General features: G+C 42.8%; 1 protein-coding gene across 4 annotated transcripts in view; it reads left to right on the top strand.

Moving 5' to 3' along the window:
* The window catches only part of camkk1a (calcium/calmodulin-dependent protein kinase kinase 1, alpha a), a 145561-nt gene that overhangs the window by 2370 nt on the left and 118088 nt on the right, over positions 1-25103 (top strand). For 3 of the 4 annotated variants that reach the window (XM_048612776.1, XM_048612773.1, XM_048612777.1), the window contains exon 2: positions 7372-7479. The gene's annotated coding sequence lies outside the window, so the exon portion shown is untranslated. Of the gene's footprint in view, positions 1-7371; positions 7480-22351; positions 22426-25103 lie in introns of those variants that run through there. The other variant, XM_048612774.1, reaches the window with a different exon arrangement.

Below are 25103 nucleotides of genomic sequence, written 5' to 3'. Positions count from 1 at the left end.
TTTTTGCTTCGGGTTTCTTGACATCAAGATTAAAACTGGCCCAAGTTTATTTCTTGGAAAATTTTCAATTGCAATAGACAGGAAACTTTCACTGCAAGAGTTCAAACCAAATTTAAAGCCCATTTCATAAAGAATTAAAATTTTCAGACAAGTAAAATCTCAAAACTTTAACACACAATTCAATTTCCATGTCCATATCTGTGGGCTACCATGGTGGCTCAGCGGTTAGCACTGCTGCTTCACAGTGCCATGGATCTGGGTTTGATTCCACCCTCTGGCAACTGTCTGTGTGGAGTTTGCAAATTCTTCCCGTGTCTGCGTGGGTTTCCTCTGGGTGCTCCGGTTTCCTCCCCATTCCAAACCTGCAAGTTAGGTGGATTGTCTATACTAAATTGAACGTAGTACCAGGAAATGCGGGGCTACAGGGACCCAAGGGTGAACCTGAGGGGGATGATCTATGTAGAGTTGGTGTGAACTCGATGGGCCAAATGGCCTGTTTTCATGCTGTAGGGATTCTATGAAATCAGGAGTAGACAGGTCAATTTAATCATGTTCAACTTATTGTTGTCTGTTCAAATGTAATGTGTTCTGGAAGTCTTGTGATCCAAATCAGAATTGTAGGATGGATAATTAAACATGCTGCAAGGACACAGGTGATGTGAGTGTAATGGAGTTTGAGGGAGAAATGGGGCTGGATCAGGGGATGACGTTATAAAGGGACATGGTGGCATGGAGGGATAATGGGAGTGGGTGGGATGGGAGTTGAGGGAGCCTAACAACCATGAATATAACTGTCAGGATCTCAATATATGAAGGTGGGCCTTCTAACCTGAAACTGCCTGCCTCAGGATGCAGTGGGCCCCATCCAGCGAGCACTCGACCCTCGTAGAGACCAAAATTCTGTGTGAATGGACTGGGGTTCTGCCATCAAGAGTGCAACATCAAGACATAACCCAATCCATGCCTCTTGAATTGAAAATTCATGAACCAACTTATTCTTTTCTTTAAACTTTTCTCTCCATTTTGAGATGTTTCTGCATCCTTAAGTTAAAGTTCCTGTTGTGATCTACATCAGAATGGTAATCAGTAGAGCCATTCCGACATACAGCTCCCAGAAAGATGGGCATGGATTTGGGCAGCAACATCACGTTCAAAGACTCTGAAGAGTTGCACCTGAGGTTGGATTAGACTGGTAATTTGCTAGAACAAATGGGTCAAGAGTTGGTTTGAGCAGAAGTGTGATGACAGTCAATTTAAAGGTGAGAGGGACAACACTTGAAGAGAGAATTGTTTACAATATCTGCTAAAATGGTGCCCAAGAGGGAAAACTGGATTAAGCTTTCTTGACATTGAGAAGAGTTATGTTTGGGATGTTTTATGAGTAGGTTGACAGAGCTAGAGATGGGCTTCATGGACAAGATGAACTCAAGAGGCAAGGTGGGGGAAATGCTGAAGAAAGATGCAAGTTCAGAACTTGGATGAGGGGGAACCTATTAGGAAGGAGGTAAGTAGCAGAGACAGCTCAAAGTTAGTAACAAAGAATTTGATGAGCTCCTGGACGTGTTGGAGATGAGGGTAGAGGTGACAAAGGAGAGGGGCATTGAGATGATAGGGTGAATTAAAGACAGCTGGGGATTATCTTTACATTTGAGGTAATGGATTTTGACAAATGGGAGCAGGATCTGAGAGTTTTTATGTCCTCCAGCCAGGTTTGGCTAATCTTGCTGACTGCTATATCCTCTCAAGTCAGCTGTCCCCGTGACTTAAGATAATGGAGATGAGGGGTGAGCTGGGGAGGCTGGTGAAGGAATTAGAGATTTCAATGGGAACTAGGGCATCAAAAGTGGAAGTGAAACTGTAGTTAAACAATGGCCTAGAGAGGTAATTTGGTGCCAAGGGCTGAGAGAAGAAAGCAGAGAAGATATTAAAAATAGGATATGCTGGAGAAACTCAGGAGGTCAGTATTCTGAAGAACTCTGAGTCTCTCTCCACGGAGGCTACCATACTTGCTGAGCTTCTTCAGCATTTTCCAGCATCCACAGTATTTTGCTTTTATGTAAGGACAAAAGATATCTTGGTGAGAACATTTTTATGTTTCTTGGATGTGTCGTAGGGAATGTGGATTTTTAGTGAGTAATGTGAGGTATAGAACAAGGTAAGGGGCTCAAAGGATGAGAAAGTGCAAGAAGAAGAAGGTTACCAACCAAGGGTGCGATGTAGGAATGTGCAGGAGTACTGAATAGATTTTTATTGTATTCATTCATGAGATATGGGTGTTGCTATCACAGATAAGAATATATTGTCCATCTCTAATTGCCCTGGAGAAGGACCTGGTGAGATGACTTTCAAACCACTGCAGTGCTTGGGGTGTAGGGCACCCCCAATGCTGTGAGGAAGAGAGTCCAGGAATTTCATCCAGTGACTATGAAGGAAGTTAGATTTGTTCAAGTCAGGATGATAAGTGGCTTGGAGGGGCCTGGCAGGGTGGGGTTCCCAACTGCTGCTCTTGTCCTTCTAGATGGGAGAGACTGCATATTTGAAAAGTCAGAGTACTGAAGAGGGGAGAAATTAAAGGAGGCAAGTTGATCAAAGAGAGACATTTCAAAGGATAAAGTGAGAATAAGTATAAAATAGAGGTAAATAGGGGTAAAAAGAGAAATGGAACTGATGGATTGAAGCCTGGAGGAGTGGTGAAAACGGATATGTATGTAGACACAGATAAACCTCAAGTTATAAGAATGTGGTTACATTGCAATTATTAAGGTATATAGATCAGCACAGAGTAGGGTGTTGGGGATGGACAGGGAAGAGTTGTGGCTGGGGAATGGTCATGGAGCAGATAGAGTTGTAGAATTTGTAGGGAGTGAATGGAGTGCTGGGTCGGAGGATGGGCAGGGAGCAGGTTCAGTCGGGGGATGGGCAGGGAGCAGGTTCATGGAGGGGGATGGGCAGGGAACAGGATCATTGGGGAATGTGCAGGAAGCAGGGTCTTTGGGGAATGAGCAGGGAACAAGGTCATTGGGAGGTGGGCAGGGAGCAGATCGATGGGGGTTGGCACGGAGCAGGTGCATGCAGGAGGGCATGGGCATTGAGCAAGTGCAGATGGGGTGTGAGTACAGAGCAGCTGTGGGTGGATAATGGGCACAGAACAGGTGTAGGTGGGGGCTGGGCACAGAGCAGGTGAAGGTGAGTATGGGCACAGAGCATGTGCAGGCGAGGGATGGGCACGGAGCAGGTGCAGATGGGGGATGATGCATCCCAAGATCAGGTCAAGGAATACATGTGCAGTGAAGAAAAGAAGATCTGGGGAGTAGATGGTCAAAGGGTAGAGGTTGAGCTGGAGCTCCCTATTTACCTGATCCCAGTAATTATCCTGAATTTATTAGTGCAGAATCAAAATACTGCAGATGCTGCCAATCTCCAATAAGAACATGAAAGCTGGAAATGTTCTGTAGATCAGGCAGCATTTGTGGTGACCAGCAAAATTAATGTTTCAGGTCAATGACCTAGCATCAGAAATGAAGAAAAATATTAATAGCTTTTAGATTGGTCTAGACTTTGGATTGGGGAACACCATCCAAGCCAAAGCAGCCCATTTGATTGGCACCACATCCACACACATCCACTCCCGCTACAACCAACACAAAGTAGCAGCAGTGGGTACCGTTTACAATATGCACTGCAGAAAATCACCAAGGCTCCTTAGCGCATTCCAAAGAGAGCACCACTACATCTACAAGGACAAAGGAGGTGGCACTGCCTGCAAGTTCCTCACCAAGCCACTCATAATCCTGACTTGGAACTATACCACAGTTTCTTCACTGTTGCTCCTTCCCTAATGGCATTGCGGGTGCACCTATATCAAGCAGACTGCAGCAGTTCAAGAAAGTAACTCACCCCAACCTTCACAAGGATAACAAGGACAAAACCAACTTCTTCAGACTCTTCTTTGATACACCTGCACTAATAAATTCAGGATAATTACTGGGATCAGGTAAATAGGGAGCTCCAGCTCAACCTCTACCCTTTGACCATCTACTCCCCAGATCTTCTTTTCTTCACTGCACATGTATTCCTTGACCTGATTTTGGGATGCATCATCCCCCATCTGCACCTGCTCCGTGCCCATCCCTCGCCTGCACATGCTCTGTGCCCATACTCACCTTCACCTGCTCTGTGCCCAGCCCCCACCTACACCTGTTCTGTGCCCACCTGGTGAACATTTCCCCCAAAAGGCTTTGATCTCACTCCTAAGTTATGTGTGCTGTCATGAACTGACCAATTAAATCTTCTGTTCTTTAATGCCCACTGGCCACTACACTATCATGAACCTACTCCTTTGATGCCTGAAAGCCCTGTTGATTACGTGTTCCATTGTTTTATGTTGATCAAGAGGACACTGATGGTGCAGTAAATGGCCAGGTTCAATTTATCTTGATTCATGCAGATAGGACTTAGCTGGGCAAAGTTTACATGGTTGGATAGTTGTGTTGTATGTTGTCATACTGGAACAGCTTGGCTAGGGGCATGGCAAGCTCTGGAATACATGCATTCAGTGCTATTGCCAGAATATTATCAGGGCCCACATTGCTTGCAGTATTCTGTCCCTCCAGCCATTTCTTGGTATATCATGTGGAGTGAATCGAATTGGCTGAAGACTGGCATCTGTGACGCTGAGACCTCTGGAGGAGGCCAAGATGGATCATTGACTCGGCATTTCTGGCTGAAGATTGTTGCAAATGCTTCAGCCTTATGTTTTGCACTGTTGTGCGGGGCTCCCCCATCTTTGAAGATGGACATACCTGTGGAGCCTTCTTCCTCCTCCTTGAGTTGTTTAATCGTCTACCATTTTTCATGAGTAGATTTGGCAGTAATACAGACCTTGGGTCTGACTTGTTGGTTGTAAGATTGTTTGGCTTTATCTATCACTTGTTGTTTATGCTGTTTGGCATGAAAGTAGTCCTGTGTTGTAGCTTCACCAGGTTGACACACCATAGAAACATAGAAAATAGGTGTAGGAGAAGTCCATTTGGTCCTTTGAGCCTGCACCAAAATTCAATATGATCATGGCTGATCATGCAATCTCAGTATCCCATTCCTGCTTTCTCTCCGTACCCCTTTATCCCTTTAGCCGCATGGGCCATGTCCACTCCCTCTTGAATATATCTAATGAACTGGCCCCAACAGCTTCCCATGGGAGAGAATTCCACAGATTCACAACTCTGAGTGAAGAAATTCTTCCTCATCCCAGACATCCCCAACATTGGGAACATTCTTCCTGCATCCAGCCTGTCCAGTCCCTTCAGGATTTGTTTCTATGAGATTCCCCTTCATTCTTCTGAATTCCAGTGAGTACAAGCCCAGTCAATCCAGTCTTTCCTCATATGTCAGTCCTACCATCCCGGAAATCAGTCTGGTGAACTTTTGCTGGACTCTCTCAATAGCAATAATATCCTTCCTCAGACTAGGAGACCAAAAGTGCACACAATGCTCAAGGTGTGGCCTCATCAAGGCCCTGTATAACTGCAGCAAGTCATCTTTACTCCGATACTCAAATCCTCTCGCTATGAAGGCCAGCATGCCATTAGCTTTCCTCACCACCTGCTGCACTTGCATGCCAACCTTCAGCGACTGTTCTACCATGACACCCAGATCTCATTACATCTCACCTTTTCCTAAACTGCCACCATTCAGATAATAATCTGCCTTCCTGTTTTTGCGACCAAAGTGGATAATGTCACATTTATCCACATTGTATTGCATTTGCTAAGTATTTGCCTACTCAGCCACTCTGTCCAAGTCACCCTGTAGCCTCTTAGCATCCTCCTCACAGCACACACTACTATCCAGTTTAGTCTCATTTGCAAATTTGGAGATATGGCATTCAATTTCTTTGTCAAATCGTTAATGTATATTGCAAACAGCTGGGGTCCCAGCATGAAACCCTGCGGCACCCCACTTGTCACTGCTTGCCACTCTGCTTCCTGTGTGCTAACCAACTCATTTTTAGGTATGCCTAGTGCTACTGTTGTCATGGCCTCCTGCATTCTTCATTGAACCAGGATTGATTCCTTGGCTCGATGGTAATGGTAGAGAGGGGTGGTTATGTTAAGCCATGAGGTTGTAGATTGTGTTGGAGTATGATTCTGTTGCTGCCGATGGCCCACAGTGCCTCATGCATGCCCGGTCTTGACTTGCTAGATCTATTCAAAGTCTGTCCAAAATGGCATGGTAATAGTATCACACAACACGATAGAGCACATCCTCAGTGTGGAGATGGGACATTGTCTCCAACAGAATTGTGCGGCGATCATTTGCATTTCATGTGGGAAGTAGCGGCCAAATGGAGCTAATGGAATTGCTCTTTTAGGGATCTGGTATTAGTGTATTCGGCTAAGTGGCTTTTTTCTATTCTTTAAGTTGCTTTGATCCAAATCAAAATAGCACACTGTACAACAACAATTTCTATAGCACCTTTCACAGAGAAAAATGTCCTTATCTCACCTAAGAAGTTTAATTCAATTCAATCACACAATAGATCAGCCAGGGTTGAAAATTTCCTTCAATCGAATACAGTAGGGGCAAGACCAGAAATTCTGCATTTTTGGCTCCTAACATATGAAAGGTGTTGAATGGTTCTGTATGCAAGTCCCATTCCACAAAACTTGAGAGCAGAATGCAGGCTGGCATTTCAGTGCAATATTGGGAGACTGCTGCTTTGCCAGGGAGGCCCATCTTGTGATGGAACCTTTAACAAAGGTCCCCTTTGCCCTCTTGGGTGTAAAGAAATTGGCTGACCGCCTGTGAAGAAGGTCCAAGAGATCAAGCTCTCCCACGTGTCCTGGCCAAAACCTAGCTCTTACCTAATGTCTCAAGTGAGAAATTGTTTGAGAAACTCAGCAGATCTGGCAGCATCTGTGGGGTGGAAGCGGAGTTAACTCACGGGACTCAAAACGTTAACTCTGCTTTCTCCCCACAGATGCTTCCAGACCTGCTGAGTTTTGCCAGCCATTTCTTTTTCTGTTTCAGATTTCTTGCATCAACAGATCTTTGTTTTATTCACGAGGAAGAAAAGCATATTATCTGGTTTTATTGTTTGTGGGATCATGTTGTACACTAAATTGCCTGCGTGCTTCCTTTAAAAGGACTGTCTTCACAGGCCGTTTCATTCTTCCAGTGGGCTGTATTCTGGCAGAACACACAGACTCCTAGGAACACGATGCAGAAAGAAATTTATATTAAGTCTGTAAATATCATAAACCATGCTGGCTGGGAGAGGGTGTTAATTTAATGGAAATTTGCAACTGAAAGCTTTCAGTTAACAGAAATATGCAGAATTGTAAGGAGGTAATGTAATTTCTATCTCTGCAGAATCTCTTCTGTCAGGCGGATTTGATTGTTTTCACTGACGTGTTAACTGGAGAATGAAGTGCCACAGCTGAGAGGCTCCAACCACTGCCATTGTCACTAACATCACAGGTAAAGGAGGCTGCTCCATTCAGGCGCTGCCACTGTGTTGGCTCTGTTTATTATTTGGTTTTGTTTGTGTCAGGCATCTGGCCCACACATTACAGGAGCTGCAGCAGTTGAGAAGAGAGAACTGACTCCCTCCTACAGGTAATCAATAATTAACACTATGCTGAATAAAAGCGGCTCTGGCTACATAGGGTTTGAACAATCACTTCAAATTGAGGCTGTTGTGTTATTAGTAGAGTGCTGGGGGAAGTACTTTTTCTTATTTGCACATGTGTTTTTGCCTGTACTTCACCCCCTTTCAGCTCATTGCTGCTGAAACCCTTATCCATGCCTTGTTACTCGACAATTGCAGTGCATCCCAGTTGCTCTCTCATATTCTACCCCCCGTAAACATGAATTAATCTAAAACTGTATCTTAATTGCAACAAGTCCCATTCACCCCTTGTGCTTGTTGATCTATATTGATGTCAGGTTAAGCAGAGTCTTTAATATAACGAATAATTAAGGTTAAAAGTTGAAATACGTGATGGCTGTTAATGGATTAATTAATGTCTATATAAAGGGTGACCAGCTGGGACCGGGTGTTGGGAGAGCTGCTGACCTGGTGTAGAAACATTGAAAATTGTAGCAGAAGTCGCTAAACCAGCTCCATCATTCAATAAAATCATAGGTGATCGTCTACTTCTTTCTCCATACCGCTTAATGCCTTTAGTTTCTAGGAATCTATCCATTTCTTTCTTAAGTATATTTGGAGTCTTGGCCACCACAGACCATAAGATGTAGGAGCAGAAGTAGGCCGTTCAGCCTATTGAGTTTGCCCCACCATTTAATGTAAACATGTCTGATCTGATAACCCTGAACTGCACTTTCCTGCTTTTACCCCAGAACCCTGATTCTCTTACTGATTCAAAATTTGTCAATCTTAGCCTTGAATGTGCCTAATCACCCAGCCTTGATGGTCCTCTGTGGTAAGGACTTCCACAGATGTACTACCTTCTGAGAAAAGAAATTATCACAGTCCTAAATGGCCTATGTGTATCCTAAAACTATGACCCTTTTCCTAGACTCCCCCCCGCTACTCTCCACACAGGGGAAACATCATCCCTACATTCAGTTTCTCCACCCTTGTCGAAATTTTATACTTTTTAATGAAATCACCTCTCATTCTTAGTCAATCCAATCTCTCCTCATATGACAATTCTGCCATCAAAAGAATCAGTCTGGTGAATCTTCACTATACTCCCCTCTATGGCAAGTATATCCTTTCCTTAGGTAAGGAGATCAAAACTGCACACAATAGTCCAAGTGTGGTATCAAGGCCCTGTATATATAGTTAGATCTTTTTTGCTCCTGTACTCAAACCTTCATGCAATGAAGGCAAACATGCCATTTTCCTTCCTAACTGCTTGCTGCATCTGCATGTTTGTTTTCAGTGACTGGTTTTTAAGGACACCCAGGTGTCTTTGTACATCAACATTTCCCAGTCTATGACCATTCTGTTTTTCCTACCAAAGTGGATAACTTCAAACTTATCTATGTAATACCCCATCTGCCATGTAGTTTCCCACTCACTCAACCTATGTAAATCATTTTGAGGCCTCTTTACATCCTCCTCACCACTCTCAATTCCTCCCAGCTTTGTATTGTCAACAAACTTGGTAATATTACATTTGATTTAGTCATGCAAATCATTAATATGGAGCTCAGTGTAAAGTCAGTACACTCTCTACACAGAGGAAGACTTTCTTTCTTTAAATACTCTGATTAAAATCCAATTCCGCCCAAGATGTGTAATTCTCTTCCTAAACCTTTGCCTCTTTGCCCCATTAGGACACTCCTTAAAACCAACCTGTTAATCACTTGACCTCAATTTTCTTAGAGCCATAGAAAAGTTACAGGAAGTGTCCCTGCCTCGGAACTTGAGGCCTGGGTTCAAGTCCCATGTGCTCCAGAGGCGTGTAATAACATCTCTAAATATGTTGATTAGAATAACAGGTTAAATAATTTAAAAAAGTTATAGTACAGATAGAGGCCCTTTAGCCCATCATGTTTTCGCTGGCTGAGGAGGAAAAACTATCTGCCCATTATAGTCCCTCCTTCCAGCACTTGATCCATAGTCTTGCAGGGTACAGTGTTTTAGGTGCAGATACAGATTCCTTTTGTTTTGTTAAGAGTTTCTGCTCCTGCCACCAAATTGGACAGCAACATCTGAACATTTAACACACTCTGGGTGAAAAGGTTTTGTTCCTTATGTCCCCTCTACTACTACTATCAATCACCATAAATCTGTGTCCCCTGGTTATAGACCTGTCACCTAGGGGAACCATAGTTTCTGTGTCTACTTTGTTGAGGCTTCACATGATTCTTATGTTACTAAATGTAATATTTTGTATTATAACCCTCCTTTGAACCATGTTGAGATGTTTCTAGGAATTGAAATGCTGTATAGACACTGTATAATGTGTGTGCTGTATGTGTGCATATGTGTATGCTTATCTGCATACACATATTTATTTCTGCATGCCAGCTTATACATGCTGTGGCAGCAATTTGGGTCTATCACTCTGGAAGCCCAGACTAATTTTCTTGAGAGGCACAAGTTCAAATGTCATTATAGCAGCTGTCAGAATTTAAAATTAGATTATTAAATAAATGGAATAGAAGTAATAATGGTTCAAACCACTGGATTGTTTTAAACCCCCAACTGATTCACTGATATCTTTCATCGAAGGAAGTTGGCTCATGATTCTATCTTACTCAGTCTGGCCCATGGCTATCTGAAGATCTGCACATTGTGGTTGATTGTTAAGTGTCCTCAGAAATGGTCTTGCGAGCCAGTAGTAGTGTGTTTCAGTTCAGTGAGGAAGACTGAATTGCTGTTGGCAACAAACGGTTTACATTTATGTTATAGTCTGAAGCTATGGACTGTAATGGTAGAAAATCCAATTTTCTTTCCATGTCTTTGCTGACCAGGAATCCTGCCCACTCTTACTGTTTAACATTGGTGTGTATTGGAATGATTTACACATTAATACGCAACCTGTTCAGCTAGGTTATGAACATATCTTGCTTGGTCATCAAGGCCTAAATGTGGAGCTTCAGGGTCAGAGGCAGGGACACTACCCATGCCCCAGAAGGCCTCCAAGAAACCAATATGTTGTAACCAACTGCTATGAACATGTTATGGATTTCAGTGCCCATTACAAATAGTGGCTTAGTAGTACCACTGCTGACCAAGCAGGTTGAGTCCTGAAGTCCTAGCTGCTAGACTGGGTCTGCAGCAGGAAGTGAGGGGCTAATAAGAGTGAAAAGCCTATTTGACCGTGTACTCACAAATCTACCTGTCATAGATGCACTAAAATAAAGCAAAGAACTGCAGATGTTGGAAATCTGAAACAAAAACAGAAATTGCTGGAGAAACTCAACAGGTCTGGCAGCATCTGTGGAGAGAGTGCAGAGTTAATGTTTTAAGTACAATGACCCTTTTCCAGAACTACCTTGTCATAGATAAATCTGACCATGACAACAGCACTCAAAATATACAGGGGCAAACAATCAGAAAAAATTGTCCCTGTAAATAGAATGGAAGAGAATGGTGAGGAGTTGCTTGATCAGGCTGGGTCTGGCTGCCAGCCAGGAGAACGAGAGAGACTGGGGATCAAGGCCAACAAGGAAGGGAGAGAAGGACCATAGGCTGAGGAACTGGAGAATGAGATCAAGGGCTTGGAATTTGAGGTTGCCATGGGGGAGAGAGAATCTGTAATAGGGGACTATAGCCCTGCAAAGGATGGTAGGGAGAGGGACTGCAGAGTGTATGGGTGGTGAGGAGACCCCCCACAGCCCTTCAGCACATTCCCCTATAACCAGCAAAGGTGAACACCTGCCCATTTACCTCCTCCCTCCTCAGTATCCAAGGGCCCAAACATAACTTCCGTGTGAAGCAACACATCACCTGCACTTCCCAGAATTTAGTCCACTGCATTCATTGCTCACAATGTGGTCTCCTCTGCATTGGGGAAACAAAGCGTAGACTGGGTGACTACTTCGCAGAACATCTATGTTCTGCTCGCAAAACTGACCCTGAACTACCAGTTGCCTGCCACTTTAAGATACCACCCTGTTCCCTGGCAAACATCTCTGTCTCTGGCTTGCTGTAGTATTCCAGCGAATTTAAACGCAAACCTGAAGAACAACACCTCATTTTCCGCTTGGGAACCTTGCAGCCCTCTGGACTCAATATTGAGTTCAATAATTTTAGGACCTAAACTCTCCCATGTCCCAGCCCCCAACCCCCACTCATCAGGCCTTGTTATCATATAGAGATAGTAGGAACTGCAGATGCTGGAGAATCTGAGATAACAAGGTGTAGAGCTGGATGAACACAGCAGGCCAAGCAGCATCAGAGGAGCAGGAAGGCTGACGTTTCGGGCCTAGACCCTTCTTCAGAAATGGGGGAGGGGAAGGGGGTTCTGAAATAAATGGGGAGCGAGGGGGAGGCGGATAGAAGATGGATAGAGGAGAAGATAGGTGGAGAGGAGACAAACCGGTCAAAGAGGCAGAGATGGAGCCAGTAAAGGTGAGTGTGGGTGGGGAGGCCTTCACCAGCTTCAAAATCTCCCCTCCCCCTACTGCATCCCAAAACCAGCCCAGCTCGTCCCTGCCTCCCTAACCACCTATCCCCTCCTCCCACCTCAAGCCCCACCCCCATCTCCTACCTACTAACCTCATCCCGCCCCCCTTGACCTGTCCGTCCTCCCTGGACTGACCTATCTCCTCCCTACCTCTCCACCTACACTCACCTTTACTGGCTCCATCCCCGTCTCTTTGACCGGTCTGTCTCCTCTCCACCTATCTTCTCCTCTATCCATCTTCTTTCCGCCTCCCCCTCTCTCCCTATTTATTTCAGAACCCGCTTCCCCTCCCCCATTTCTGAAGAAGGGTCTAGGCCCGAAACGTCAGCCTTCCTGCTCCTCTGATGGTGCTTGGCCTGCTGTGTTCATCCAGCTCTACACCTTGTTATCATATAGCTTGCCATTACACACCACCTGTTGTTAGTCACTAATAGTCCCCATTAACAACTATTCAGCCTGACCGTTATCAACTCCTTTGTCTGTCCATTTGTTCTTCTCTCTCCTTAGGCTGTATCCTGTCGTTTACTCCCTACCCTATCCCTTCCCTATTTTCTGCATATAACTTGACGTTTTCCCTGCCACCATCAGTTCTGAGGAAGGGTCACCGGATCCGAAACATTAACTCTGATTTTTTTCTTCAAAGGCGCTGCCAGACCTGTTAAACCTTTCCAATAACTTTGTTTTTGTTGCAATTTCGCACATTTACATGTACTGAAATTTACATACATTAATACACAGGACCCTTTCTTTGCAGGTAGAAAGAACCTGCACACACTGCAACTGTTTCAACTCAACAAACCAGGTGCCATATATTTTTTGGCTCACTTGTCTGTGCAATGCCCTGGTCATCAGAGGCAACCTGCCTGGTTTCAAAAGTTAAACAAAGCTTGGCACTTAGCTGTCAATCATCATTATTGGTGAATGTTCCATGGCTACACCTCTACCAATCAGAATCCATTTACCAACAATGTGAAATCTTCTCTCATGCCTTATAAATATTAGTTTTAAATTGATTTTCTTGTGAATTGTCCTGATAAGTGCAGGACAAAAAGCTTTGACAAACTATGTATTTTTCAACGTTAATCACGTTCTGTACAATCACTTATTAATATGCCTTCAAAAGACAAACTCATGATACTAAGTAAAACTGAAAGAACTGTGGATGCTGCAAATCAGGAACAAAAACTAAGTTGCTGGAAAAGCTCAGCAGGTCTGGCAACATTTGTGAAGGAAAAAACAGTTAACGTTTTGGGTCCGGTGACCCTTCCTCAGTTTTTGTTTATGATATTATGTGATCTGATATTGTAAACTTCGTCCTTCATCAGATCACTTGAATCATGAAACTCTAGTAGAAGCTGCAGATGCTGCTCTGCGTAACTTAAAAGCTTATTAGCTCAGAAATTTGGCTGTCTGAAGACTATAATATTTCTACATAATGTTTGTTATAAATTTTTTTTGATTCTTTAATACCACGTTATCCATGTTCAGTTTCTATGGGGTAGCACAGTGGCTCAGTGGTCAGCACTGCTGCCTCACAGCACCAGGGACCCAGGTTCAATTCCACTCTCGGGCAACTGTCTGTGTGGAGTTCGCACATTCTCTCCATGTCTGCGTGGGTTTCTTCCGGGTGCTCCAGTTTCTTCCCAAAGTCCAAAGATGTGCAGGCTAGGTGGATTGGCCATGCTAAATTGCCCGTAGTGTCCAGGGATGTTTGGGTTAGACATGGGGAAATGCAGGGGTAGGGGAATGAGTCAGGGTGAGATGCTTTTTGGAGGGGTGGTGTGGACTTGTTGGGCCGAATGGCCTGTTTCCACACTGTAGGGATTCTGTGAGTTTCTTATATTACAAGGGATAGCCTAAGCTTTGCCGAATCAGGTAAAACACTCTGCTGTAGGCTGAGTTAGACCAGGAGGACAAAAGGTGTTGGGGAGAAAAGGAAGGAAGAGGAAGAATAAGGAGAGTTGCTTGTCTTGAACTAGAATGAGATTTCATTACCCATTTGTTCATGACTTTAGTCAAAACTTAGCTGTTTGAACGAGCTTTTTCCCACCTAATCTGTAGCCCCATTCTGGCCCAGTGACAGTGTTTGCTTGATTACTCTTATGTGAAGTATCTTGGAATAGGCTGGTTGTTGTATTCTTAATTGTAGTGCCCTGGTGTCTTTACTTGGCTCACTATCTCCATTTAATCCACAGACAACATCATTCTTTTATATTTGAAGCTTAGAGATTGATGGTATTATTGGAATCCTTTGTTGTTAGTATATTGGAGAGCAGAAATATCAGTATATGGAGAGGAGTGCAGTGAATATGCTATATTTCCTCCGTGGAGTGATCTCTGTGTGCTCTAGCATGAGCTTGTTGAAGTAACTATTGTCACAACTATGGGTACTTAGTGTAAAAAGCTGCTCTTTAAGACTCAGATGTTAGAGACGCAGAACTGGTAACTCTAGCTTGTAATGATGGTGTGGGTCAGGCAGTTTCAGATTAGACACCTGATATACATTTCTACTAATATTCATTTCAACTCAACTCTATGAAAGGAAGTTTTGTGTGTGTGTGTGTGTGTGTGTGTGTGTGTGTGTGTGTGTGAGAATGCGAATGTGTGAACTTTAACCTTTTTGACCAATTGTTGGTAAAATGCTGACAGAACAGCACAGTGCAAGGATTTTGATCATTGCTTCTTTGTTACTGAAGGGCATCAGATGTTTGATTGTTCAGTAAATGTCAAAATGTGAAGTACTTTTATCTGTATTGTATGTAAGGTGTTCTCTGCCAAACCTAGTGCACGTGACCAAAATGGTGTTGTCATAGTAACACCGGTGGTCTGTCAATGGTTTTTATTGGATGATTTTGGTTTTGACAATGTAAAGCGAACGAGCAAGAAAGAGATTCAAACCAAAAAGAACTTGCGTTTGTAACAAATAGGTCACGAATCTGGAATTCTGCATATGTCAATATTTAATTTCTTAATATGAATACAGTTAAAGCACTTCCTATGAATAATCTGTGTTTATTTTGTTACAGTTAAGTTGAAACACGTGATGTATCTTATATTTCCAGTCAGCTGTACCTAAATTTACAACTGCTCACTGCCCACTTCCCTCAAATCTTTTTTGTGACATTTAAAATCATCCATTTCAATTGGAAGCATTTTTTTGCTCCCAACCCTCCCTATCATGTTCTTGAGTGCATGGTCTGCCAATGCTATTGCCTCTCAACTACCTCCTTCACAATTTGGATTCCAATGTGTGAGTGTTCCCAGGGTTTGATCCTCTTCTCTTTCCTTTGTCCATAGAGACTTCACCTGAAGACATAATAGACTTCGCCAACTCTTTCAACTCCTCCACTCTCACATATTATAACAATGCCTGTCTGTTACTCAATCAAGGATAAGCCATAATTTTCTCCTACAGTCCTTCCCAGGCCACAATCTGAGATTGAACAGGACGACTATATTTATGTCCTTAGTGTCCTAATTAGCAAATTAGTTGTTGATAAATGATGAATAGGATAATGGTGTTGAAAATGGTAATAATGACTGAGGTAAAATTTTTTTCATTTTTTGGATAAAGCACACAGCAACATTCCCAGGAATCTGACTGCAATTATAGCTTTACTCCTATGGTCCTGTTTATCTATCATTTCTGTGTTTGCTGACCTACACTAGCTGCCGGTTAGACAATGGTCCAACTTTAAAATTTCCGTCCTCATTTTAAATCCCTGCATGCCCTTGCCACTCCCGTTCAATGCAACCTCTCCCAGCGCCTACGAACTCTGAAATATCTGATCCGATCCAATTCTGGCTTCTTGAACCAACCTTGATTTTAATCATTCTACCATTGGTGGCCACATAGTTGCCTGGGCTCTAGCTAAGCTCTGGAATTCCCTTCTTAGACTCCTTGGCCTGCCTACCTCACCACTTGATCTCTCTATAAAATCTCACCCTTTGACCATGCTTTTGATTATCTGATCTTTTAGCTGCTTATGCTCCATAGTGTCAGATTGTGTTTTATAATTGCTTTCATGAAACACCTTGGGATGTTTCATGCCATATAAATGCAAGTAGTAATTCTTCTTGATGCTGGTAAGTGCCTGGTTTCTTTACTAATGAACACCGGTGTTTTATTTCCTCAACTCACCTTACAATGGGAAATCGCCGCAGGGAATTTTTAAAAAAACATCATTGATGGCTGGCTACACGCAAAATTAGATTGTTTGGAAAAAGGTTCACTGACCTGCTGTCATATATGAGTATGTGTAAGTGTGTGAGGTGAGAGATACAAAGTGATGGTGTGTTGAGTGTATGTGCGTGAACCTGTATTGTAGAATTATATGCAACTGTATAGAATTTTGCAACAGAGACAGGCCATTTGGCCCATAATGACTCCACCACTTCCTCATATTTCTCCTTCCATTCCAATATAATTATCAAGTTACCCCTTAAATGCCTCTATGTTATTCTCCTGAACTAATCATTTTGACTATTCTCTGGGCGCATGAAGGTTTCTCCTGCATTAACAGTAACTATCTTCTATTTTGGAAGTAGCCATTAGTGGAAATCTCAGGATGTATTTTGTTATGGAGAGAGGTGGGTTCTGAGGTCGCACTTTCTTTCAAGAGGGTGTGGTGCCACTTGACTGACATGTTGCCTTCTCTGATCAATTTTTCTTGACATGGTAGGCAGGTGATTAGGCTAATTAAACAGGCACTTGAGAGGTGTTTTGACACAAATATGCCAGTTTGTCAGAAGTGCTGGACTTCACACTGTATTCGTACTTCAGCAGCCCAACGCCAGACACTAAATCCTTTGCCTTGCACTCAACAGGTCAAAAGCAAAAATGACAAATTTCAAACAATTATAACAATTTTATACCACAGGAGAGAAGTACAGTAATTGATTAGCAAGTTGATAGGGTGTTGTTTGTAATGAGCAGAGTACTGACTGTGCTCAACCAGCCCACACTTACAAAGCCAAAATAAAACATCTCTGCAGTTAGATGTGATTTTGCAATTGAGCAGTATTTGCTGAACAGTCCAGATTGCACTAATAGCTACACTATGAAGCAATTTAAGATAAGTCAGTTAAGCTAAATGTGGTTCACTTGCACAAGTAGACTTACATTTATACAAAGTGGGGTGTTCTCTGTAACAAAAAATAATTCAGGCCTTGTACCATTTTTCAATTACGTATGTCCTTTGTGAGCCTTTAGTAATACACTACTTTCTTCATGGGAACACCTCATTCAACCAGAGTTTACTTGCGAACCCTTCAACATATTTTTCTCCTACAGTGTAATTTGTTGCATTGTTGAAATTTGGCATTTTTTGTTTGTCCTGATGAGTATAAGGTGAAAAGCTTCTGCAATACATCTATCCCTTCAGCAGTATTCAAGTTCTGCACTGTACGACCAAAGGACTGTTTAACTATTTTGTATAAAAGGAATCACTAAGGAAAAGCCCATACACAGCATTTCATGATATAAGCAGAGCTGGAGGATTGAGAGCACTGATTGTGTCTTGAAGTTGGGCTCATTCTGAGTTATGATAAAGATGCAGGGGTAATTTGGCTTCTTGACATCTTAGCGATTGAGACTGTCTCTGGTCATGGGGATCAGCTATTCTGAGGCTGGCTGGAGCAATGGAGAGGAATAGGGGCCTCCAGCATCCAGCAAGCCCCAATGTACAGAGATACAGAGGTGTCGGTCATGGAGCAGAATGTGCAATAAGATACTGTTCAACACTGGGCATACTGACAAAGGACCAACTTCCAAAACATATCTTGACAGCAGTGTCATTGCCAACTGAACCTATTGTGTGTCCTTTTGAAGGAAGAGTCAAGGCTGCAAGGAATCAGCAGGTACCCACTGCTAGCAGCTGGCAAGGTGTCAGTCACTCTAATAATTTAATTTAATTTACTGACTGTGACCACTACCTAAGATAAAAAAAAAAGCTCACACCAGGTCTCGTCAATAAATAAGAAAACAAAAACTTATTTATTATAAACAAACTTATCCTTTAACAAGTGGTGAAACAAATTATTAATTACTAATAATTATGCGGAAAGTGGTGGCCTAGTAATATTATTGCTGGACTGTTAATCCAGGGACCGGGAACCTGGGGTTGAATCCTGCCACGGCAGATGGTGGAATTTGAATTTAAATAAAAATCTGGAACTAAGAGTCTAATGATGACCATGAATCCATTGTTGGAAAAACCCATTTGGTACACTAATGTCCTTGAAGGGAAGAATCTGCCATCTTTACCTGGTCTGGCCTACATGTGACGCCTGACCAATTGCAATGTGGATGACTTCCAACTGCCTTCTGGGCAATTAGGGATGAGCAATAAATGCTGGCCTAGCCAGCAATACCCTCATCCTGTGAATAAATTTTTTAAAATATGCAAGCGTAAATGTAAACTTCCTTTTAAATCCAAACTGCAAACATTTATTCATAAATAAGACAGACACAATTGAGAATCTACAGAGGTGTCATGGAAACCTATAGGCAAAAAGGAAAAAATTCTGTAGATTCAAAGTCCAAATCACAAGAAGTGGGATGAAGTGACTTTCTTATAGTTCTTTCTGTTTTTGGTAATAATATGACCTTGTGTTGACCACAGCGATCCTCGTTTTGGTAGCCAGTCGGCTAAGCCTTGATTGATTGATGTATTGTCACGTGTACTGGAGTACAGTGAAAAGCTTTGTTTACGAGCAACACAGGCAGATCATAGTCAGCAAGGATGTACAGATCAAAGGCTGTAAGAAAAACTTAGAGACATACAGGTTACATTGCGCAGGGCGTGGGCTAGGCGAGATCGACATTAGCAAGATCGGCATTATTTGAGGTTAGAGAGTCCATTCATCAGTCTGATAACAGCTGGGAAGAAGCTGATCCTGAACCTGCTCGTATGTGTGTTCAAGCTTCTGTATCTTCTGCCTGACAGAAGAGGCTGTAGGAGATCATTACTGGGATGTGGTGGTTCTTTGATGATTTTGGCAGCCATTCTGCAGCAATGAGCAGTGTAAATGGAATCCATGGAGGGAAGGTTGGTTTCTGTGATGTTCTGGGTTGTGCACACCACATTCTGTGGTTTCTTACAGTCCTGGGCAGAGCAGTTGCCATACCAGGCTGTTATGCACACAGACAGTATGCTTTCAATGATGCGTCTGCAGAAGGTGGTGAAGGTCCTTATGAACATACCAAATTTCCTGAGCCGCCTGAGGAAGAAGAGGCGTTGTTGTGCCAAATTCAATATCGTATCTATGTGGGAAGTTCAAGACAGGTTGTCGGTTATCGTCATTCCGAGGAACTTGATGCTCTCCACCCTGTCAACCTCAGTTCTGTTGATGTAGATGGGGGCGTGTTCTCCTCCTTTGTTTTTGAAGTCAATGATCTAGGTTTTTGCTTGAATTAGAAATTCTTCTTTTCAGAGTCTTTTAATGTTGGCTTTCTTCCTCGCTTGGGGGAATGAGAGATATTCAAAAGCTGGGCAGTTTGTTTTTAAACTCAAAGGCATTTGGTGTCAGCTAGTCTCACAAAAATATCAGACCTAATTTCTCCAAAATGTTATATGCTCTTGATCAACCACACAGTTCCACTTGTGCTTCGCGTGTAACTCCCATTTTTAGTTTATATTTCCAAATATAGTCTATGTGGGCTTTGACTCAGGCCTTGCTACCAGCATCCATGCAGGGACAAGCTTGATTATGGGGACTTCAGATAAGGGTCTCCTTTCAGAGTACTGGTCCGTCTACATTTTAAGCTGTTCCTACCAGTCTGTTGTTCCAGTATCCATTCAGTCTCTGGACTGTAGGGATAATATGGTATTAAATTACAATGTTGATGTTGGTCACCAAAATTTCATTCCCAAAGCAGTGACTCAGCACAATTAAACAGACCTCAGAGAATTGTTACACCTGAACTGGGCTAGCTTCAGTATTGTCTGGCATTTTAAACTCTCATGACTAGAGTAGGAGAATGTGCCTATTGCAGTTTTCCATTGGAGGCTGGACTGACAGTGTTTAGAATTTAATTCCCTGAACACCACCTGTGACACTCAGAGCTGTCTCACTCATAGCACTTTGAGGATGATGTGCTTTTGAAGCAGTTTAAACTGTCAGGACAACCATAATCCTACCACTTCCCCTGTGAGGTGTAAGAATTGAGTGTTTCCCCTGTGTCTGCTTCATTGGTTACATGTGCTTCTGTATAATGCAATGATCCTGCATGTCTCATTATACCTGGCATCCTCTTGCAGCTTTGTTTCTGTTCTGCAGACATGATAAACTGTGGACCTGTAGTGCTGTGTGTCCTAGTCCAGTTCCAAGTTTTGCTGACCCAGGGTGTAATCTCCTTGGCCCACCAGTCTGATTTCATGTAATGGTCTTTGGTTAAACTCTGGCCTACTGAGGCTGGAGTGTAAGGATATGATAAAAACAATATTCTGATCAATCCCAATCAGAAACTGGCTGCACTGCACCCAGTCCCTGTGAATGTGTTTCCCCAATCCAATTTCAGGAAGATCCTTTGGCCTAACTGTATGTTCTGTGTGAGCTGTCTTTAATGGGCATAAGGACACAGTCCTATCAACAGGAATGGGCCACCATAAAAATGGCTACCATGGATTTAGCCATGGGAACAAGGCTGGCAGGGATTGAAGTCAGACTGTCCCATTGCTAAATTGGTCTGGTTTGGACCTTTTTTTACATCTAGTTCACAACACAAACCAGCTTCCACCCCATTCCTTTTGAGTAGTGCATGCTAATTGGCTTTTAGATTTAACAAATGTCAGCTTGTTCTGTACTCAGATGGTGGCGTCAGAGGCAGAGAGGACGTAATCGGACAGTGTTGAAGTATGTCTGATTACCATGAGCATCTGACCTCCCCTGGAATCAAGATTTGGGCAGGATGGCCCATAGTCAGCCATAAGTATCAATTCCAGGATGTCCCAAAGCAATGTACAGCTGATGTAGTAGGTTTGAAACATTGTCTGTTTTGTAATACAGGAAAGGCAGCAGGCAATTTGTGTAGAGCAAGCTTCTACAAAAGCAATAAATATGTTAACGATCAGATAATCATTTCCTCTGTGATGCTGGTTAAGAGATCAGTATCGGTCAGAATACCGGGGAAAGCTCCTCTGCTCTTCCCTAATTGGTTTCCTGGGGATTTTACAGGACCCTTAATTTACAACATCTTAGAATAGTAGCTGGTACCTCTGAAACATCATTATGATTATGTGGTATGCCTTCTTGAAGCGATGCCCTTCAGAATCTTTGATGTGTGGCTTTTTAAATTCACTTATGGGATGCGGACATCGCTGGCTGGGCCAACGTTTATTGCCTGCGCCTCACTGATCTTGAGAAGGTGGTGGTGAGCTACCTTCTTGAACCTATGCACTCAATTTGGTGTAGGTAACTTCATTATGTCATTAGGGAGGGAATTCCAGGATTTTGAGCCAGCATCACTGAAAGAATGGTGATATATTTCCAGATCAGGATGGTGAGTGGCTTGGAGGGGAACTTGCAGGTAGTGGTGTTCCCATTGTATCTGCTGTCCTTGTCCTTCTAGATGAAAATGGTTGTGGGTTTGGAAGGTGCTTTCTAAGGAGCCGTGATGAATTTCTGCACTGGATGTTGCAGATGGTACACACTGCTGCAGCTGAGTACTGGGGTGGAGAGATTGAATGTTTGTGGATCTGGTACCAGTCCAGCAGTTTAGCAGTTTGCTTTGTCCTGGATGGTGTCAAGCTTCTTAAGTGTCGTTGGAAGTATACCCATCCAGGCAAGTGGGGAATATTCTACCACATTCCTGACTGGTGCCTTGTAGGTAGTGAACAGGTTTGGGGAGTCCGGACGTGAGTTATCCACTGCTGTATTCCTAGCCTCTGTCCTAGTTTTCTTGCCACTGCACTTACATTGCTGGTCCAATTCATTTTCTGGTCAATGATAACCCCTAGAATGTTGGCAGTGAGGGATTCAGGGATGGTGACACAATTGAATGTGCAGAGGCAATTGTTAGATTTTCTCTTGTTGATAATGGTGTCTGGCATTTGTGTGGTGTGAATGTAACTTGCTGTTTTTTAACTCAAGACTGGATATTGTTCAGATCTTGTCGCATTTGAACATGGACTGCTTCAAAGGAGTTGCGAATGTTGCTGAACGTTGTGCATTTATCGGTGAACATCCCACTGTGACCTTATGATGGAGGGAAGGGAAGGTCATTAATGAAGCAGCTGAAGATGGTTGGGCCTAGGACACTACCCTCAGGGACTGTCGGGCTCTTGTTGCCTGGATTCAAGCCCCACCTCCTACAAAGGTGTGTATTAACACGTATAAACAGATTTGATTAAAAATATCTATCCTGAGGAGTTCTTGATGAAGTGGTTAGGCCTCTCACTGCTTTTTTTTAGCAGCTCACAGTATTAACAATGTTCAACAGTAGCAACAGCGATTCCACTTTGCGCTTCATTTGCTGTGTAAAACACTTTGGTATATCCTGAGGTCCTGATGGGATTGTACAAATGCAAGGCTTTTGTCTCGATTAAAGTTGCACAAACTTCCTGATGCAGTGGTGGATATGGGTACAATTACAACGTTTAAAAGATATTTGGATGGGTATGGGGCAGGAACAGGCAGGTGGGACTAGTTTAGTCTGGGATTATGCTCAGCATAGACTAGTTGGGCCAAAGGGTCTGTTTCTGTGCTGTATGATTCTACGAATGTATGAAAAACACCAGATTATAGATCAAAGGTTTATTTGAAATCACAGGCTTTTGAAGCACTGCCTCTTTATCAGGTGAAGTCTTAGTTGAAATCTGATGTATAGTATTAAAGATTGATATGGTTCACAGTTTCAGCATGATTGTACAGCTTGATGTATTATTCTCAAAATATGTCATAAATAATGATGCATTGTCCTTTTGATTGGTTACAAATCAAAACATATGCATTGTGTCATTTTTCTGAAAAATTTAGTTGTGAAACACAGTTATTTGTGATCATGCCTTTCCCATTATACCAATTCTCTTATACAATTGCTCATTTATTTTTCATCTGATTTCTTCAAAAATTTCCAGTATATTGAGAGCTGCTTTCTGTCGCAGGTTGAACCATCATCAGGGTTTTACTTGGAATCATTACTGTTAAGATTCTGTTTGAAAAGAAAGTCATCAGATGCAATTCTTGACAATAGCGGAATTCATGCTGAGATAATTAAGACAGTTCTTGTTTCTGGGGAAATTCAGGCACTGATTAACTGCAGCTTGAGTTTTGTGTTCACATTGATGGGGAAGGGCCAATGAATGAGCTCAAATACAATGTATTTTCTTTTGTGGAGCCCCTTCCGATCGCAGCCAGATGTGCAGGGGTACTGCTCTGAAGTTGAACTCAGCTCTTTATCCTTCTGGATGGAGCTGTCACAGGTAGTAAGGAATTGGAGTATATGTTTGAATCTGACACTTCCAGTGCAGTAGCAAGGGGAATGCTACATTGTCTGAGAAGGCCACCTCTCATATGAGACATTAAGCAAAGATAACAAGGTGTAGAGCTCGATGAACACAGCAGGCCAAGCAACATTCTGAAGAAGGGTCTAGGCCCGAAACGTCAGCCTTCCTGCTCCTCTGATGCTGCCTGGCCTGCTGTGTTCATCCAGCTCTACACGTTGTTATCTCAAATTCTCCAGCATCTGCAGTTCCTACTATCTCATTAAGCAAAGATACATGGCTACTATTTTGAAGAACAAGGAAGTTCTCTGGGCCAAATGTTTATTCATGAAACCAAGATAACGACAGATTATTTAGTCACCCTCACATAGCCGTTTGTAAGATCTTGCTGTGTGTGGAGTGGTTACTGCAATTCCTCCATTACTATAGTGGCCACAGTTTAAAAGTGCTTCATTATACTGTGAAACATATTGTGATCATCCTGAAAGGGAGAGGGGGCAGGCAGGGGGAGAAATACAAATGCAAGCACTTTTCTATTTTTCACATTTGGAAGATTACATTTTCAGGGGAGCTGCAGCTTCAGAATGAAATGACAGCTCCTGATGGATTGGACCATTTCCCTTTGCGGCACTCCTTGCCCTCACAGGCTGTGAACAGGATCATCCATCAAATTCTATCTACCATTTCCCTGCGCACAGCCCTCCTTTAGCATGAGCTTCAGGCTGGGAGTCTAGAAACTGCCACATGGTGAAATGTTTTCAGAAACTCATCCTGACACCAAGACCTTTGTACCCACTACTGGATGTGCTTTGCTGAGCTTTATCAGTAATTAGAGCAAGTACTTGTGATTCACTGTAACCTAACACTTTGATTGTCAAATAGCAAAGTGACAAATACGCCCCGCTGGCTTATTTTATTGGTCTAAAAGGGAAGCCTAATTTACAGTACTGGGATCAAAGAGTCGCTTCTACACAATCATTAACTACTCTGAATACCAGGGAGAATTACTGCTCAGCTAGATTGTAAATGCATCTCAAAAAGGTGTTGAGTTCAATGAAAGCAGTCAAGAATATTCAGCCCATTAGTACTTGTAGTTGAAACCACCTATCACAGTACCTGTTGCATTTTGAACAACTTGCTGTTTCTCAGTCTGGAGTAGTGTAGTGAGGGGAGCAAACCCCAAAACAGCTCTGTGTTGACATTTCACGATAGTGACACATTGCTGCAATTTGGAGTGATTTATTTTCCACCAAATGTTAATAAACCTGTTTATTAATTACTCCATTACAAAGACAGTGGGGATTCCTAGTGGTTAGCAGGTTTGCATTTTGATGATACCACAGATGTTGGTGTAAAAGATGCTATATCAAAGCTAAACCATTGCCTAAACTTAATGAACATCCAGGAGAGGCCTGAGTACAGGCGCAACATAGGGTTTCAGCCAATGTTTACATTTATCAGGCTCATCCATCAAATTCTATTTACCATTTCCCTGCGCACAGCCGTCCTTTAGCATGAGCTTCAGGCTGGGAGTCTAGAAACTGCCACATGG

The sequence above is a fragment of the Rhincodon typus genome, chromosome 26 (assembly GCF_021869965.1).
Source record: "Rhincodon typus isolate 14 chromosome 26, sRhiTyp1.1, whole genome shotgun sequence".
NCBI lineage: Eukaryota > Metazoa > Chordata > Chondrichthyes > Orectolobiformes > Rhincodontidae > Rhincodon > Rhincodon typus.
This window is presented reverse-complemented; position numbering and strand designations above follow the sequence as displayed.